Source organism: Sparus aurata, chromosome 2, assembly GCF_900880675.1.
Source record: "Sparus aurata chromosome 2, fSpaAur1.1, whole genome shotgun sequence".
In the NCBI taxonomy this organism is placed as follows: domain Eukaryota; kingdom Metazoa; phylum Chordata; class Actinopteri; order Spariformes; family Sparidae; genus Sparus; species Sparus aurata.
The window spans coordinates 33,069,628-33,084,918 of NC_044188.1; positions in this window are offsets into that span (position 1 = coordinate 33,069,628).

Consider the following 15,291-nt stretch of genomic DNA (forward strand, 5'->3'; position numbering starts at 1 on the left):
GTCCCTACAGAAAATATTAAAAATTGTAGAACTTATCATTCGTGTCTCCCTCCCTGCCATAGCTAATATCTTCCAAACCCAAATAAATGTTTTAACATGTCAGATTTTACTTTACATTTTGTTAATTATTTATTTTAGTGACACTTTTTCTTTTCTGATGAGTGCTGTTGCTCAGGAAAACAATACTTTGCTCACATGAATGCCAAGTGTGTATTATGAAGGTGACAAATAAAGAACCTAATTAAGTACATCTCATCTGGCCAATTGTGATCCTCACTTTACCAATACTTAAGACCAAGTTAGTTGGTTTAATGATTGGTGTACATCAGGCCTTGACTTTTCTGCTCCATATTACAACACAACCCCTTGGGTTAATAACAACTTCAGACAACAAATAGCGGAATATAGCAAGGCCAAAAGCTAAAATCTAAACTTCACCACCCTCTTATGGTTGGTATGGTAGTTGCCTACTTTTTTGATTTGATGCACATTAATAATAAGCACAACCCAAGGTTTCTGTTTAGTACTCCTAACCACCTTGTAAATCCTTCACTTGTCTCTAATACTACTTCATCACTTATGACTGTGAAATTTCTTGTCCTTTTTGTTGGCAAGATCAATGGCGTGAGGTCCAATTTCCCCTGACTTTTTTTTTACCTTTGCCCATTTAGCTGTCCTATTCTACAACCTTAACAGTCTCCCATCTCGCTGCAGAACGCTGTAGTTCAAATGTGTCCCTCCTTCAGTCCCTCTGAAACAGTTCCAAAATATTCCTGAATTCATTCTGTCTGTCTTTAGTACTACTTCTCTCTCACATCTGGAGCCCTCCTGATTCTTTTAAAATTGCAAGTGTTCGGCCACTTGTTAAAAACATCTATCTCAACCCAGCCCAGTTAGAAAATTATCTACAAATCTCCAAGCTCCCCTTTATACCCAGACTGAAAAAAATGTTATGGGCCAACTTCTGAAGTTGGTTGTGTAAAATCAGACAAATTTCAATCAAGTTTCCGTCACAAACTAAGTACAGAGACTGCATTACTAAGAGTGTCCAAAGATATTCTGCAAGACATGAGCAACCCCTTGTTTTCCTTTGGTTTTCCAGGTGTGCTCCTCTCTAGGCTGCGGATAGCATTTTAGTACTGAGTTTGAAAGAAAGATTGAAGTAAACAATATTTTAAAATATTTGTTACTGTTGGCTTTCATGTTTGATACTAGTCAGATGCCTGATTGGTACTGTGCATGTGCAGTTTTCAACAGAGATCAGAATGAAGCGAAATGTGTCAATCCCACATCCATTATCAGCTCCAGAAAAAAAAAAAAGTCTAATTGAGAATATAAGACTTTTTAAAACAAGTTTTTATCTTCTTCTGAATGCATTCTGATGGAGGTATATGATTTGCTACGCTCTACTGTTTCCTTGTTTTCCAGCGCAAAACTCACCTTCTGGCAATGTGAATTGTCAATCACCTATTTTTGACAGGTTGACCCATGTTTAAAAAACCTGTGCTCATGCAATTTTTTCAGTAAAAGTGATACTTTGTAGACAAAAAATGAATGAAAATACATTAAAGTTACATGAAGTTACACACACACACACCTGCACACACAGGACTGCAGTCTGTTAGCCATTGTGTTTGTGTGTGTTTATGTGTGTGGTTGCTTAAAATGAATGTGCATGCAATCTGTGTGCTTATGTATGGATTTATTTATGCATAATGTGCTTTTGAATGTATTACTATGGAGTTTATTTTTGTTTATGCCTGCCTGTTAGCCTGTCTCTGCTCACAGTGCTTGTCCTGACAGAAACCCAGAGTAGTGCAAATGAATCTTGCTTTACTGCTATTAATGCAGGCCAACCTCATTCATAAGTCGAACACATACTGTACACACACACTCACACACACACACACACACAAATAAGCACGCACCACAATAATAATAAAAATAATAAATCGACACGGGTCCGAGATGGTGTCCAAGGAATCTCGTTTCTCCATAAATTATGGCCGTGAACTTGCCGCCACACAGCATAATTAATTCTCATGCTGTTACACAAAAGGAAATGTCGAGTGACAAATGGGCACAGGACTTGAAAGCTGCCAGGTCTGCAAAAACATTTTCCACTCCAATTTGTAAGCAATTTTACTGTAAATCGTCAACCAGAACTGGCTACTTCAGGAAACAGGACAAACATGGTAAGTGGGGTGATGAGGGAGAGAGACACGCTTTCAAATCTGAAAGGACTGAATTGCAAATATAACACTTTTCAGTATAAAATGCATAAGGCATTATAAAATCAATGACATTATGAATTAGTACAGACCAAACTTAGAATTAATTAATCATAATAATTAATAGTAATAATAATTAAGTCATAATTAAACTATGAATAAATCTTAAAAACTCATCTTAGGTTTAAAACACGTTCTTTGTCTTGAAAATAATTTATTACTGGTAGTTTTGTATTTAATACCAGCAGTCTTTATTTGCTAGTATTTAATAAAATACTTGGCTGAGTGGTAATTCATAAACAGCATAAATATGTCTATTTATGGTTAATTGCCAATTTAAACTTCTGTTTTGTTTTAGGTAAAACTGTTAAATTATTCTACATGTTCTATTTTTGTTTGTTATTATAAAAAGTTGTGGATAATACTAATAAATAGTGAAAACACCACAGACCATTGATTTGTGACACAGGATGACAGCGGCCAGATCAAGGCTGTGGAACTCTACGATAGAGCACTGCCTTAAATTGCAGCAATAAAAACAAGACTGTCAAAATTAGGGTCTTACTCAAAACTTGATATTTCACTTCTGTGCACTCTTCAGTGAGCTCTGTGACCACCTCAGCCCATGCTCTGACTGCACATTGTTTTTCACTATTTTGTGTATTTGACCTCACATCCGTGTGCATGGAAAGTGATAGTCTGCCCTGGAGGGCCGTCGAGTCAGAAAGCATATAGTAAGTGAGGTGACATAGTATAAAGATGGACACAGACAACCTTCGAAGGAAATCATGCTGGATTAATGGACCTTATAAATTACTTTCAAGTTGGTGACTGTTGTTTTTGTTGTGTCCCATGTGAGCTGAAAACTGAACTGAACTTATTGTTATCAGGTATTAAAAATAATATTTTCAGGTATAAGATGCAGTTTGGTTTGGCAAAATTATCTGGTTAGGTCTAGGAAAACATTGTGGGTCGGAATAAAACAGTGATTTTCACTTTTGGTTTTGCAAGGGGCATGAACAGAGATGATCACACAAAAAAATCTCTATATCATCTAAGTGAAATTTGTACTTGGCACTTCAGTGCAGCAATTTTGTCGCAGCAAAAAACAGGTTCATTTTTTATGCAGCAACTCTTCAGCCTGTCCTTGTCTCCTGTTTTTCTGTTTGTGTTCTCTGTGACTGCCGCTAACCCCCTCTTTCCATCAGGCGGGTGTCTATGGCGGTGTGTGCAACACTATTTTTCTCCATCCACCGGGCAACTGCATTTCCTACTTAGAGCATTACAGAAGCAGAGTGTGCTGCTGGCTGATACAGTAGACCTCCTGGATTTGGTTTATTTTGTCACATTCTCCTTTAATGGTGCTTCGGTCTTGGGTGAGCAGACTACGTGCTAAAATCCTACTATGACGTATTGTTTCATTTTCATGTTGTGAAGTGAAACATGGTATGGGGTATTTCATTTTGAAAAATGACCGGATGCACAATGCTGTTCCTATGTGTGACTTCCTGCCCAGCATGATATGCTCTGTTCAACTTGTTGCGACTACGGTCTGCCTCCGACAGAGCAGAGCGGAGAGCCGCTTCTGGGACGCTGCTGAGATGTGCCCTGGCACAGCTGGTGGAAACATAAGCATTGACTAGAACGACTGCGATCAGCTCTGGCGACCGTATCGCGGCTGTGACTGTCCCAGTGGAATCTAGGAGTAACCCCTGTGTGACAGATTTCACAAAACAATACCGATGCAGCAATGGATTATTACAGCTGCTCAAACTTTCCAGTTGGTGCCACTTTGTTACCACATTGGAGCAAGTAGTTCTCTCAACATCTAATCATCGCCAAAAACCTCACTGGGCTGTACCTAATAGTGTAATGAAAGCAGTGCCTAATGCTGGGAGAAAGCTCACTTTGACTCTGCATTGATCAACACTCCGGACTGATTGGGGCCAATGCAAATAACTGGGAAGTGATGGACAGCAACTGGACTGTCTCAGCCCAGCCTGGAGGAATTAGCCTGCATACCTCTTACCACACACAGACCCTTTATCAATGTCTGTGGACCAGGGGCCAATTTGAATGTGACTGAGGCACTCAGTGGATGTGACATTGACGAAGGAGGCCCATTGGAAGCTATGGTTCAATGACTCATTATGGTGGAGGCTACAGGCTGTGTTTTCTGCATTTGATACAACACTGGCCTTTAAAAGCACTAATTGGAGTGTAAATGTGTCCTTTCTCTTGCATCTGTTTTGTTTGTTCTTATCTTGTTACTGAAATGAGCTTTTAACAGATCAGCCATTAATCTCAGTTTGAAGTTACAGTACATTGTGATAAAAAGGCAATAAGTTAAGATGAACAAAAACATTCAATGTATCTAAAGAAGGTTCTGTCCAGACCAGGATTTGTCATGGTTTATTAATGGTTGTTGTCCAAACAACACCAATAAAGAGGTCTAACTTTAAATTAACCCTAAAAATTACAACAAGGTATATAAGTATATGGATTAATGCCCCATCCTTACTTCAAACCAAAGCATGACATGTGGAAGACAAAGGCCCGAGATATATACTAGATTTTTAACCACCCACTCCAACCTCAACAACTGGCTGCATCCTGAGAGAGTTGTTCCCATGTTTGCCTATAGACAAGGATACTGCTGGACGGCTCCCCAGAGAACTTAGGGGCCATCCAGACGGGCGAAAACGATCTTTTTTTTCTCCGTCTTCCTCGGCATCGTTTCAAGAATATTTGCGTCCACACGGATCCACTGAAAACGACCGAAAATGCTGTAGTTCATATTCCAGGCCTATAGGTGGCGCTTGACATTCACCAAAAACGGAGAAGAAGAGACGGAGCATGCGCATTAAGCTTGCGTGCTGTAAACAAACAGACAGTAGACGTAGAAACCGAACACAGCAAGAAGAAGATGAAAATGGCTACTGCAAGGAAACCAGAATTGTTTGTGTGGACCGGTAATGAGGTCGAGCTGCTGCTGCGACTCACACTCAACTACAAGGCGAGTAAGTTGCAAGAAAGGCTCAATATCTTCTGTGGCACGAACACGAGCATGTAGTCTGCCATTGTTGTTGTTGTTGTTAGGACACGTCGCGGGGTGGGGCGATGGCGTCATCGTTTTGGAAAGTATGCGGATTCGCTGTCCACATGAAAACGGGAGGGCTGCGTTTTCAAAAAAGTGCGTTTTCAGGCGCTGCGTTTTCAGGATCCGTATGGACGGTTGGCCAAAACGATGCAATACATGTGCGTTTTTGCAAAAGAGCGTTGTCGTCTGGACCGGGCCTTAGTCTGTATAGAAATTCTGCATTTGCATGATGCTGTCGATATCCTTACTGACCCCTGACCGTGTCACATCCTCATACTGGCCATACATTGCCCATGCTGTTTATGTGTGTATTGTATCTTGCAGATTTATGGTATTAATTTTTGAGGATGTGCACAGTCGACACTCCAAACAGATGATGAAGGATATGCAAGGCAGCCATCATGAGTACACGCACACATTGTTTAAAACAAGTATATCTCTGGCTTCTCTCCTACAGACCATACTGCGCCAAGTAAAAAAAAAAAAAAAGTCTGTACCCACTTCTGTTCTCACCTGGAAAAAGGTGACAGTATCTGCAAACAAAGTTGTTGGATCATTTTAAAGCAAAATCTCCTTTTGTAGTTTAAAATTAGTGGCAGGCTAAGTGTGATGACTGTAGCTTTCTTAAACAGTCAGATAATCCTGCCTTGTTTACACAGTGATTGAACAGGCTAGTGGAGGTGTAAAATTTAAGCAATGCTTGTACAATTTATCTTGTTGAGAATTCAAAGGCACACAGAAGACACACCTTCAGCGAACACTTATACACATTAGAGTTATTAATGTTGCAGCCTGAATGAGTTGGTGATCTCGTTTGCTTCAAGTTGCAGGAGACATTTCGGCAAAACAGAACACAGATGTCTTCACACTCTACTGAAGATGTTGATCTTCGGAATGTCTTCTGTCTTACAAATTGCCCCTTTAATAACTTAGATGAGGTAAATTATTTATAGAACTGCGCTTTAAAATGTTGACCCATTCTTTTTAGGTTGCACATTTTTGAAAGTAGAACACAATCCCATGGCTTGAGGTTCATACCTTATCAACACATACACCAAAGAATACTGGAACATTTCCACGCAAAACTATAGGACACTAAAGTGGAACAGTGTCCATTTATCTCAGTGGCCTCCCCTTGCTTTTAGTTTTAATGAATTATTTTCTGTGAAATTCCGGCAGCCTATCTACTCCATTATAAACTTTGGCAAAGGTAAAAAAGGGAATTGCTGTCTAATTAATTATTTCCAGCTTTTGTTTCTAATTAAATGCATGGTTAGTCTACTCTGCAAAGGTGGGTGTGTCGCAACAATGCTGTTTTACCACTGCAGACACACTCAGTGAGTCTGGTTCTATCTGTTACACCCACGCATCTACAAGAAACATGATGCTGAGCAGCAGAACAAGGCAAAGTTTGGGAAGGGGAAGTAAAGGAAAGATCTTCTGCAGTGAAATCAACACAAAGACATTTGCTGTGGAATAGAGACCCAGTGTTTGCCATCTCAGGTGTGTTTACCAGTCAGATTTTTTCAAAGCAACATGCTCACAAAGGTAAATGTAAATGCTGCAGCTTGGATATCGAGAACACCACACTAAACTTATATTAGACTTACCATGAGCGAGAGAAGGGACTCTAAGCCATGTCCTATCTTCTAACTATGATTAATGACTGCCAACTGTCATGCATGCATCAAGAACAGAGCCATACATCATGCAATAACTACAGCTGGCAAATACTGACAAGTACAATGAAGCCATGCCACAGCATAGACCTAATGGCACATTTCAGTGTTCAAGCTATTTTGATTCAATATTCAGGTATATGTGTTGAAAAAAAAATTCAATATGTACAATTTTGGCAAAATAGAAAGCAAGAAAAAAGTACATGTGTGCATGGATGCATACATACATACACACACTCAGAGCCACACACCTCTATTCTCGTGTAATCCGTCATCTTGCCTATGGTTTTAATTCCTGTTAACTGCATGGTTGCATGCCGCTGCACCGTTCATTCTAATGGAATTGAATAACAGAGCTGCTTGGCTGCACTTGCACAGGCCTGCTTTAATTGGAATGAATGTTTTTTTTTTTTTTTTTTACATAAATATTCAGGACGATTTTTCTCAACTTAAAGACAATATGCGGCTTTGGTACTATGTGCGTGTGTGTGTATATATCTATAATTATCAGGTTCTTATACAGTATATACTGTATATAGACAAATGTCCCCTGAATACTTGGCAAAGAAAAGTATGGTTGCCTACTGAATTTTATTTTGTGTTTGCAAATTAAAGTAATATATTCAGATTAGAATATGTCCCATATGCAATAATGGTTATAAGCATTCTGGAGGACTAAAAGAAATGTTCGGATATACCTGTATTTCTAAGCTCTGTAGTCATCACAATGAACCAAATATAGGTAACTATCGACATCACCTCAAGTTGTGTTTATGATTATATATGGTCTTGGTGAATACTTGATTTTGAACTACTGAAGGGTGTGAATTAATTCCTGATAATTGACTGTAATTGAATGTATTAAAACTGTTTGTCATTGTTCCTAAATAATATGCTATTGCTAAAGTCTCAAATGAGTGACAATAACACTGAGTGTAGTCTCTTAAAACCACAGGATGATGCCTGTAACGCACAGGCTACAAGGTATAGCCAACACTGTTGACAGTCGCATGGACCGACATTTCTCGTGAGAATCTTGAGAGCTCGATAGTCTAAACATACTGTCAACTGAAATTGACTGTCAACTGTACACAATGTTGTTGATTTTGAACCTGTTAACATAATGTTAGCTTTCTGGTTTCTATTCTTTCCCATAGGTGAACAAAAGGTTTCTATGAGCTGAGTGAACTAGTGCATCTCCTGTTGCTAAATTCTATCTGCGGCTCATCCTATTTACTGAAGTAATGCACTCACAATGTGTAGGAACCACAAGGTATTAGGCTATAATGTTTCTTCTAACTATTAGTATTATTGTAACTAATAGCAACTGTGAGTTATTGCATGTGAAAAAATGTTATATTTTGATCACAAAACACATGTGAATATAAATTAATAGCCTTATGTGTTTTTGTGGGGTTTTTTTGGCAAAAGGCCATGGCATAAGCGGAATAGGGAATTAATGGACTCTGCTAAGGGAACCCCTCTGCTGCAGCATTCCAATGTTTTTGGAACTGGGGTTGAAAGCATAAAGCAATAATCTTGCCAATAATTTAATCAACCAACATAAATTACTTGACTTTTTTTTTTTATTATTTGGTGTTAGATATAATTTGCAAGGCCCTCAAAAAGTGTTGAGTTTCAATACCTGCTTACTGGTGATGATGTCTATTGGTACAATTGCAAACAGAATTCATCATAACTTTGGTAAAATTCTGTTTTATGCTTCTCACAGTGTAAATCAAGGTGTTACCTTCAGAACTATCGTAATCAACTGAAGTTGTTGTCCTGATGCTTAAACAGGAAACATCATGTGTTTATTTCTTTCCTCTGCATGGGTTGCTTGCCCATTCTCATCACTGTACTGTATGTACACAGAGCACTCAATACTCATCAGTACACACTGTGACAACTTAGGGGCCAGATTAGTGCATGTGTAATATCCACCCTCCACCAAAGTGAATTAATTGTCTAATGGCTTTAAATTGATTAGGCATGTCTCGGGTTTGAGTTGCAAATCTCCCTCTAATCCAGGTATTTCCCTCTCAGGATAAGCATGGGATTGCTTTAATTAGCAACATGGCCATGTGTGTTGGGTACAGTAACATGGCAACAAATACCTGGAGCTGAAGTTACAATGTGTTTGGTTGATAAGGGCTTTCTATGGTGGTGCATTTAGCCATTTGCTCAAACACAGTCAGATAATGCCACAGTAGAAAATGCTAAGCTGGCAGAAAATAACAAAAATCTATTTGCCCAGGAGACGCTATAAGCAATGAACAATTCTAAGAATGAGTGTTACAGCTCCAGTAGAAATGTAGTTTAATTGTATATTCCAAAATACAAAGCTTCATCAAGTTATGGATTCCTGTCTACATGTATGGTTTGCTAAAGGCAACTTCCAGCAGCTTTCAGGGGCTGCTAGCAGTGCTGTTGATTGTGACTGTTCAAGGTGATGTGTTGGTACATCACATCACATCACAATAATGACAATTATAACTACAATAAACACAACAACAGCATTAACCATTGTGTAACTGCATATCTACCAAGACAGCCATGCTATGAGAAAAGATGACTGGGGGGTTGTTTGACAAACCAAGATGACTTGGCCCTGAATGATAATGGGAGGGTATTTTGGGGGTTTTTGTGCAGTTAGAATCTAGGTGAACTATCATCACCTGTTACAGCGATTAGCAAGACAAGAGTATAGAAAAACAGCACGCAATTTACAGCATAGGTACTAAAGAATTAAGGTGTAATCTTTTGTGCTCACAGTGTACCAGTTCACTATGTATCAATACATATATGTATGTACTGGGTTACACGATGTGAAAAATGAGTGTAACACTTTTACATGGGATTTTACAAAGAATCTATATTGCAGTTATTTTTCAACTACTGGAGATTGCCCTGAGTACAACATCATCATTACAGGGCCTATACGACCTACTGAACGATAATCTGATTCTTTGGGATTAATTCAGAAAGAATTAATACTATAGTTATTTTTTCAAAACTTGGGACTGCCTTGAGTACAACATCAGAAACAAATGCACTTTATTTTCAATTAATTCCATTTGCCTATATTTTTCGTGTGTTTTGTTTTAACTCTGTTTCCCTCACAACACCTGAGAGTTTGATTTATAGCTGAAACAGTCATTATAATCCAATCAGGTTCTTATGTAATGGAAACATTGTTCATTACTCCAGTAATTAGGACTAACCTTAGATACAATTCAGCAACAGGAGATAAACTAGTCTGCTCAGCTCATTGAACCTTTCATCTCAGCTGTTAGCCAGATAGCTAAAATTATGCCAGCAAGATTAAAAGTAAATAACATTGCGTATGGTCAACAAACACTAAATATAATTTCACAGCATGTAAAACAACAAGACAAGCTAGTTAGCCAGCCATGTCACAACCCCTTTCCTCAAATCCCCGCCCCCCAAAAATAATCACAAACAATTGACCGGCTGTGGCTGCAACTTGACGGGGTGAGTTAATATATGTATGTATACATATATATATATGTATATATATATGTATATATATATATATATGTGTATATATATATATATATATATATATATATATATATATTTTTTTTTTTTTTTTTTATTTATTATTATTATTATTATTATTATTTTTTTTTGCTATTTTCTATTCAACCATTTACATAATTTTGTTTTGTAAGTAGCATAATTGGATGACCATTTTGTTAAAATGATAACAAACCCTGTATTAAAATGGACAGAAATGCTGAGATGAGATCAAACTGTTTTGCTGCAGCAGTCCATAGAGGAGCTAAACACTGCATATCCAAATATCGTCTGAATTTAGTGTAGGTTTTTTATCGTTTGAAAGTGTGTGAGAACTATACAAAATAGTGGACACACTCATTAAAGATCTATTTCAGACAAAATGCATTTCCAAGCAACAATAAAATAACCTCTTCATGAAAGGAAATAAACCGACCCAACAACCAGTGTGAATTGTAAACAGATATTGCATGTGTGTTTGTGTGTGTATTTCATGTAATAACACAATGGGAAATTGCCAGTGCAATCATACACAAACAACTCATTGAGAAAACCCTTGCCCTGAGCAAAAAACACAGCAGTTGGTCTCCAATATGTGAATGACAAATGAATATCACTCAGTGGGTCAGATGGTGTAGACACACTCCATGCTCAGTGCTAATCAGGCCAACCTACAGACCTCACATACCATCAGGACATCCTGCAGGGGGAAATTAGTACTTTCCACTTTGCTAAACGAGTATACTTTCCTCCCAGGGTGAGCGCATTGTTTGTTACATGGGCAATTTCTTTATGTAAATTGTGCTATAATGAGTTGATACCAATTATAGGTAAAATATTTTAGTTTTCATACTGATTCTAACTAGAAGCTTTACTAAAGGCAGAAATGCGCTTAATATTTACTGCGATATATTCATCAGCTAAGACAAAACACATAATGAAAAGGACATCTGGAGTAGCATTCAGTAATTTCAAAAACTGTTACAATGTTTGGTCCTTTCTTGGTGCGTGTGAATTCTTAGGATTTATGAGCTATGGTGAAGATCTGGCAACACTGATACGTTGGTTCAAATGAACATAACTCCTTAGAGGTATAAAAGGCAATATTTCAGCGATGGCAAAAAATGTGGGTCATGGTTAGAGCCAGTGTCTTGTTATTGGAAGGTTGCTGGTTTGATTCCTCTGGTCTGCATGTCAAAGTGTCCTTAGGAAAGATACTAAACCCCAAACTGCTCCTGATGTGCTGGTCGGCACCTTGCATGGGAGCCACCACCATCAGTGTATGAATGTGTGAATGAATTACTGTAAGTCGCTGTGGTTAAAAGTGTCTGCTAAACACCCTCAGTGTAAATGTAAAATGTAGAATCGTTTCAAATTTTAAAAAGTGTCAAAAGTCATGAACCTGCACGCAGACAAAGAAACAAAATCCAGTGCCTTAGAGGTATTGTAAGTACTGTAGTTATGCCTACTGTCATTTGGCATTCATCATGACCTTTGTGTTGTGATTGTAGGCTGAGTCACTCAGATGCTAGACAAAAAGCAAAATACACCCACTCACATCTGGCTTTGGTCTTAGATGGGAATGGCATAAAGGCAGCAAACTGACTTGGTTAGTTGTGTAAAAATATCACAGTTTGTCTTACAATGTCAACTTCAACAATCACCAGTGCTTGATTAGGATATTAAAAAAAAGGATCACGGTTTTGCTTAAATTAACAACTTTCTTAAAAATGTCTAAAAACAAAAAAACATTATTGGCTTCTGGTTTTTGGGCGGTTTCGTGGGTGATTGTCTGGTAAATGAACCACCATCTGACCCTAACCTCCTCCTGATGTGCACTTCCTGGCACTTTATACCATGTTCATTCTGTGCTCCCAACATTATCACCCCCTGTATGTACCCTCATAGGTACATGTAATTTTGGCACATATGTGAGGTAAACTGTGACACTCATACACTGTACTCTTGAGAATCGTTAGGTTTTTAACACACTTTGGAGTTAGACTGGGCTGTAGGACTTAAATGCCTATTTTTAGCAGGTTTACGCACTTTAAAAAAAACATGTATACAAGCTACATGGTCTCACCCCAACTTGTCAAATACGGCAGCTGGGCCAGTAGCCTTAAGCGTAAAACTATGATGCTCTACATACCCCGCTAGCATCAGTTTTGCATGTCAACTACTCTATAGTCAAGTTCACATATGCACATGTTGGGACTTTTGGACTGTTAATAACAGTCGCAGGCTGGTTAGGTTTAGGCAAAAATGTAATTGGTTAGGGTTAGGAAATGATCATACTTTGGGTAAAAATAACTAAGTACAGTCTCATAACATGAGTGACATATGTGAAGAGCTACGCCACTCAGGTTACATAACGGACATAAGTTACATTAACTAACGTATGTCTGCAGGATCCAGTGTTTCTCCCATCCAAAGACCCTAACCATCCCCTGAATCCAGCTCCAACTCCAACTAGACTGGCGCTTCAAGAGGTGTTGCCTAGGGTCCCTATTAGGTCAAACTTAGAAGAGTTGGGCCACTGACCAGGATTCTGTATTTAGCTTGTTGAGAGTGAGAACCAGCTGATACAAGCTAATTTTGGTATAAAATGATATTAATTTCACTTTTCCCCCCTTTCTATTCATTTGCTGTGGTTCATCTCTTCCAGTGACAATTATAACTGACTCCTGCCTTGAACAAAATGTCTGTTGAAGTACAACTACAATCTATAACTCTATTATGCAGCTAAAATCTTTATATTTTCTTACAGAGTTATTACAGCAGCTTAACTGTTTTCCATAAGACTATAGTGGCAAACTATTAACAGGGCTTTCACTCTGATCTATTCACCCAATGCAGGAGACTGCAGTTTGGATATTTGGATTGGCATGATCCTGGATAAAGGGTTTCCTTGAAAAAGCAGTAGGTCCAGATCAAGGTGAAGAACTGAGTGAGCCTCTGAGGTCAAAGTTCAGTGATAATGCCTGATGATGTCATAGCTTTTAATGATTGCTCACCCACCATTTAGGATGTTACATTCATATCATAGTATGTTGTATACCATCAAACTAATGATTCTGAAAGATTCAGATGAACATGTTGTACATTCTTGGGTCTTGTTTATTTTGACGATGGATATTTTGGTTTGGATGATCTCATCCAGCAGCAGTCGAGATCATGCTGTGTTGCATCAAACACAAAAGTCTTACACAAGTGATGCAAAAGGGACGGACAAAATGATAGAAACACTTTTCAGAATACTGCAACACAATTCAACAGCACTCCAAGCAGCCTCCAAAATAACCACACAGTAGAATCAAAAATAGCGTCGACAAAAATGGAACATCATAATCTTCACAAAGGGAGGATTTATTGCAGGACTGCTGTATTAAATTGCATTGGATTTAGCTAGGTGTACCTAATGAACTGGCAGCTGAGAGTGGCTGACATTTTGAGCTTTTTTTGGTTGAGATTCCTCACTTTGACTTAATTTCATAAGGCTAAAGATACAGAGCCCGAAAATCTGTGAGGAAATCACTTAAAATTATTTTCAAGTGTTTCTAATTTCCGTCTTATATTTAAATTAATGGAGCAACTTTATTCTGTTGCCTGATTACATCGTAGATTTTAGTCTTGACTGAAAACAGCTTGAAAGAAGAAACTTTGAATTGCTCCTCCCTGCTAAAGTTGATTTGGGTTGACTTTTCTATTATTTTACTGTTATTTGGGAGAATAAACTGTTGTTAGCTGTAAACTTTATAATAAGATTGATATAACTCCACTTGGGGCTTCACTCCATTAAACACAATACGGTGTGGGGTCAACTTACCACAACCAATGACTTACACAGTTGGGTATTCTATATTTTATGGATCCAATATGTGAACTTTCAGGGTAATAAATGGATAGAGAATTCATTGTTTTTCTGTGTGTTTTTATCCTGGCTGTGTGGGGAAGGCAACATTTCATTTAAAAAAACATTTCCATCAAAATCTTAAACAGTTACTTGAATAATCACATATTTAGGTATTAGTTTGTCATCGGGTCAGAATCGGCGGGGGTATAGTGTTTGTGGGAATTTCTGATCTCAAGACATTAGCAGTTATAAAATCCTGGCAACTGCCCTGACTACAATAAAATACTAATAAAGTGAATCTGTCCAAAGTGTACATAAAACATTGCCTTCCAAAGCCACAGGACCATATCATATTTGACTTCATTCTCTTTTTTACCTGCTCAGTCAGGTGTTCGGGCAGAGCTAGACTGAAAACCAAATCCTGTTAATGCAGGAATCACTTCTATCACAGACATTATCTGCATCAGAAGATTTTTCTGACTAATTCCAATTATCTGGGTCCTATCTACAACTTTCTTTTATGTCTTTTACATGTATTTTCTAATTATGTTTGACTTTATCTTTTGCCTGTTTTTTCAGCCATGGTGGCCACAGCTGATCCTACTTACTTTTCATCTTCTGTTTATTCTACAAAAAAGAAAATTAAAAAAATCCAGGATTTTTGTCTTTAAAAGAGCTAAGGAGCTATAAGTTTAATCCTTCTTGAATTGTATTTTTGAGAGGAATTAAAGCATTATTTGTAAGAAAATGCCCATCAACATCACTTAAATAGTAAAAGAAATGGTCTTATGAATGAAACATCCCTTTATGCCTTTAGTCTTTGAAAGAGGTAGGAGTAAGTGTAAAGAGTAGTGAGGTGGCAAAACAAACGGCTCGTCAGCAGAG